The sequence below is a fragment of the Microtus ochrogaster genome, chromosome 2 (genome assembly GCF_000317375.1).
Source record: "Microtus ochrogaster isolate Prairie Vole_2 chromosome 2, MicOch1.0, whole genome shotgun sequence".
In the NCBI taxonomy this organism is placed as follows: Eukaryota; Metazoa; Chordata; class Mammalia; order Rodentia; family Cricetidae; genus Microtus; species Microtus ochrogaster.
The window spans coordinates 65958821-65963899 of NC_022010.1; the positions used below are offsets into that span (position 1 = coordinate 65958821).

At 48.2% G+C, this 5079-nt stretch overlaps 1 protein-coding gene across 4 annotated transcripts in view; it reads right to left on the reverse strand.

The window, feature by feature from the left end:
* The window catches only part of Nxpe3 (neurexophilin and PC-esterase domain family member 3), a 53500-nt gene extending 51690 nt beyond the window's left edge, over nt 1-1810 (reverse strand). For 2 of the 4 annotated variants that reach the window (XM_026788048.1, XM_026788044.1), the window contains exons 1-2: nt 1657-1810; nt 179-231 (exon numbers count right to left, since the gene is read on the reverse strand). The gene's annotated coding sequence lies outside the window, so the exon portion shown is untranslated. The remainder of the gene's footprint in view (nt 1-178; nt 232-1656) is intronic. The other 2 variants (XM_005345067.2, XM_013351760.2) reach the window with 2 other exon arrangements.
* Between the last annotated feature and the right edge of the window lie 3269 nt (nt 1811-5079).

Genomic DNA, 5079 nt, shown 5'->3' on the forward strand with positions numbered 1-5079 from the left:
AAAAAAAAAAAAAAAAAAAAAAAGAACTTGAGAGTTAACAGAGGAAGTTGGACAGAAAGAAACGGAGATCCATTCAAGCCCAAGACCAAATGTGAGCACATGAAGCAGGACTCCTTTCTGTAGCTCCCATGTCTCCATCATATACGTCTACATCAAATGGCCCAAAGTGCTGACTCACCTAGACCTCCTCAACCCCAGTGCCTCGCATCAGGACCAGCGCACTCCTGGAGGCTGCGTGGCAAGTGGAAAAGCTTAGTAAGTCAAACAGTAAGTGCTATAAGGGCGAAAAATAGGCCATTGCAAATTAACAATCATTGTGGAAACTTTTAAATACGAGGTGCTGGACCCATACAATAAATTAAACCAGAATCTACGGGAATGGGATTGATACTCCTGTTCATTAATGGTCCCTAGATAGCTGTAGTCCACAGTCAAGTAGAAGACCATCAACAGAGTGGCCAGGGGGTATTACTGACAACACTTCTCAAGGGCTGGTGGTACTAAAATGAATTTTGAATTGTGCCTTCTTGCGTTCTCTTGGGACAACGCGATTCTGGGGCACTTGAGATAACTATTCCCTCTTCAGTGCCCTATCCCTTCGTTTCCTTACTCAGTAACAAATCACAGGACTTTATCAACCCAGGGGAGATAAAAGAATAACAGACATGGAAAGAAGATAGCAAACCCAGTCAAAAGGGGGCAGAGCCCAGCACTGCAGAGTTAAAGTATGGTGTGCCATCCCCTTCAGAGGAACCAGACAGCCACAAGGGTCTAGGCATTCTGCCAGCTTCAAACACACCCTGTTCCAAATGACAAATAATGGCAGCGGGAGGAGGGCACGACCACCCGAGCAATGTGATTCTTTATCTGTTGGAAATATGGCAGCATTCTTCCTTCGAAGTAAGTGATGAAAAGCAAGGGGAAAATTACAATTTTATATTCATTATGCAAAATTCTGCCTCGTAATCCCCTTGCACCACTGCCCTTCTGGATTTGGATCAAGGAGAAAGTCAAAAATTCAACATTACACTGAGTCCCGTGACATACTCGTTTTTCCCTGCATGGTTACCCTGATGTGTTCAAAATTGCATCTCAGTAAGGCCAGACTAGTCCAAAGTATCACAGGAAAACCAGCCAAGAGACAGCTGGCTCCCAGGGCATCGATGAGACTAGTGATAACGGCTGAGAGCTGTGTCGCCAAGCTCTCTGCACCGAGTGTAAGAAAAGAAAGGCGTTACGGGGTGGGAGGGGGTACGGGGGCTTAGCTGCGTTCTCTGGTGCGGGCCACCTCACATGCCAGCTACCGAGTGCAGCGGCGCTGGAGCAAGTGGAAAAACTGAGGATGAAGATGCTCAACCTCGCCCCGCCCCATCTCTGCAGCGGCTGGGATCCTCTGGTCCCCGGCTGCCGCAGCCCAGGGCTTAAGGATCTGTCTGCGCTTTCCATCGGGGCCTCTGCTCCGGGGCCTTGACACGCAATCCGGACTCCCGGAGTCGCAGCTCCCCACAGCGGGTTGGAGTCGCCAGGGACGCGGGGCAGAGGGGTCTCGTGTGGAACACAGGGCTCAGCAGCCGAGGGGCGCACGAAGCACGCGGCACCGGGCGCTCCCGGGACAAGCTCCGCCCCGCTCCGCGCACAGTCGCAGCTCGCACTCACCGGGTCTCGAGTCTCACTCGCCGCTCGCCCTTCTACAGGATGTGGACGCCCGGATCTGTGGCCTCTGCACCAGGCCGATCTTTCCCGGCTTCCTGACCCGGCTACGGCGCCTCACCCCCGACCCCCGGCTACGATTGGTCCGACTACGGGAGGGGCGGGGCAGGGATGTTGACGGACAGCCGCGCAAGCAGGGTGCTGTGCCCGGAGGCGAGGACAAGGAGTTGGCACTGCCTGTGCTACCCGCTGCCACAGGGCTCTTGTGCTCTAGTGACTGTGCACCTCCCGCACTCTGGCCCGAGGGCTGGTCCCCTCTGGAGACTCAAATACTAAGGACCTTGGATATCAGCGTTTCCCTGGAGCTTCCCTCAGCAGGATTTTCTCTGCCTGAGAACTAGCCACAAAGCTGTCCCTGCAGCGGTGGAGTTGCTGGTCCCAGAGAAACACGGTTTGCAGGAGCATGGAGATAGCAGGCCCTTGAAGCTTCTTTCTTTGTAGTTAGTCTCTTGGCAAAAGTGCCAAAATACTCCACCCAACCCCACCCTCAATTCTTGTTTATCATAGTTTTGGACATTTAAGTGGAGAAATGTCAGAAGCAGCTTGGGGAAGCTGGGGAGCTGAGAGGAGTGCCTAGAGAATCAGAGAGCCTATGTGGGACAAAAGGCATCTGGCTCGGCTGTGTTTCTCAAAAGTTCAGTTCATAAAGCATAGTAGGGTTAGTCTTTTAACCCAAGAAAAATGCTGGAGGTGGGGAGACCTGCTGCCAGACTGTGCTCCCAGGCTGAAGAAGAATTAATATGAATTACAACTGGCATTAATTATCTTTATACTTATTGATCACAGTGTTGTAAGAGCCTGAGGTCAGGAAGGACTCTGAGGCTAGGAACTAAGAGAGTGGTAGAATCTTTCTCTGGTGTGTACAAGGGTCTAGGCTTGATCCCCATTGTCACCATCAGCTGGCTGAACAGGTCTCTATTTTCTCAGGCATGCACTGGGCAGCAGTGAGTGGCAGCAAGTGGCATCCTCTGTTGTTTGTCTGTCCATGCCCTGAGCATCAAAACCCTCCTAGTTTTATAGTCCTTGATCAGAACCCCTAACCCTTGACAAGCAGCCTGTATTACAACTCTCAGCCTGGGGTCTGTGACCTTCTGGCCCGGGATTTGCTAGCTCTCTGGTTCTAGAGACCAGTACTAGCATGTTGTCTTTCTTAGTTCCTTAAAGCCCTTTACTAGCTTTCAGTTCTGGTTTTTCTACTTCCACTTCCTGTCTTCCTGGAGGTTCTTCAGCTGTTCAAAGCTTCTTTGGCTGTCAGGTAAGCCACTGCCTGGCCCGTTTCCACAACTTGATAACTGTTGCTGGCCAGATACTGGGTACTTGCCTCTGTTGGGACTATGTTCTGGGACCAGGGCACCCATCACAGCTCAAAAGTTTGGAATCAGTTGGGTATAGTAGCACACGTCTTTAGTCCCACCCAGTACTTGGGAAACAGAGGCAGGTGGATCTCCATCAGTTCAAGGCCAAATGGTCTACATAGTGAGTTCCAGGACAGGACAGCCAGAACTACACAATGAGACACAGTCTTAAGAAAAGGAAAGAAGGACAGTAGAGAGGGAAAGAGGGAGGGAGGGAGGGAGGGAGGGAAGGAGGGAGGAAGGAAGGAAGGGAGGGAAAAGGAAAGGAAAGGAAAGGAAAGGAAAGGAAAGGAAAGAAGGAGTCTGAGGTGCCAGGCAAGACCTGTCATGATCACTTAAGCATAGGCATCATATGTTGTGTGCAGAAATAAGCAAGGATCAGGCCAGGCAGTGGTAGCACACACCTTTGATCCAAGCACTTGGGAGGCAGAGATAGGTGGATCTCTGTGAGTTTGAGGCCAGTCTGGTCTATGTACCAAGTTCCAGGACAGCAAGGATTGTTACAAAAAATCAAAGATCGCTAGCCAAAGGGCATCTGTTAGTGACTTGGAAAGGCAGGCACCTGCACGGGCAAAGGCCTGTGTTAATACACCTTCACTGTATCCATTCCTTTATTTTCAGCTAAAACTTTTTGATTCAGGGATGGAGAGATGGCTTAGTGGTTTAGAGCACCCAGGGTGGGTTCCCAGCACCTACGTGGTGTCCCACAACTACTTGTAGCTCCAGTTCCAAAGAATCTAATACCTCCCTCTGGCCTCTATAAACACACACGTGTGGTGACACATCAAACCAAACACCCATACACATGAAATAAAAATAAACCTTTAAAAAAAGAACAGCAAGGGGCTGGAGAGATGGTTCAGCAGTTATAGAGCCTGGCTGCTCTCCCACAGGACCCAGGTTCAATTCCCAGCACCCACATGGCAGCTCACAACTGTCTGTAACCCCAGTTCCAGGGAATCTGACACCCTCATACCAAATGCACATAAAATAAGGTTAAGTAAATATTTTTTTTAAATAGCTAAACTATCATCCAAAAAATTGTTTACAAAACTTTATAGAGCAACTGAGCATGCCCAGAGGCATTTCTGCCCATCACTGTAACATGACCTAGAGTTAAGTACACTTAAAATAACATGTGTCTACCATTTCTTTTAAACTATGACTTTGGGGCTGGAGAGATGGCTCAGTGGTTAAGAGCATTGCCTGCTCTTCCAAAGGTTCTGAGTTCAATTCCCAGCAACCACATGGTGGCTCACAACCATCTATAATGAGGTCTGGTGCCCTCTTCTGGCCTGCAGACATACATACAGACAGACTATTGTATACATAATAAATAAATATTTAAAAAAAAATAAAATAAACTATGACTTTAACCTGATCATGTTCATGAATGTACTCCTTAATGCACTGAGAGTGCTTCCCAGTGGACTCACCCTCCTAGGAATACACAGAGATGCCTTGGATAAAATCCACATGCTTCCTTTGTCGAGAAAGAGCGAGGCTGTGGAACCAATGATGCTCATACTCTCTTTGTACATTAACGCTCCGGACTTTCTGAACTAAAACCTGTTCTAACCTCACCGACACATGGGCACAATGAGTCATAACCATCATAACACTGAAATAACAAGCTGTCGCAACCAAAGGTATAAAATTTTATTTAAGATTAGACAAACTCAAGTTCAAACGGAAAGTTCAACATGAAACAGCCTTCATCAAACAGACGCCAGTCACCTTATATATACACTATTCATAGTAACATTTTATAAAAAACTAAAATAGTACAAAGTCAAATAATTTTTAAAATCTTATTGCCAACATCAGTGATATTCTGACACACAGGGCTGCAGTGTAGTTAAGTGGTACGTGCTTGCCCGGAATGCCAACACACAGATTATTACAAAACATTCAAAGAAACTGAATAGCCACTAAAATCAATAAAAGAATTCAAATTCAGCCGGGCGGTGGTGGCGCACGCCTTTAATCCCAGCACTCGGGAGGCAGAGACAGG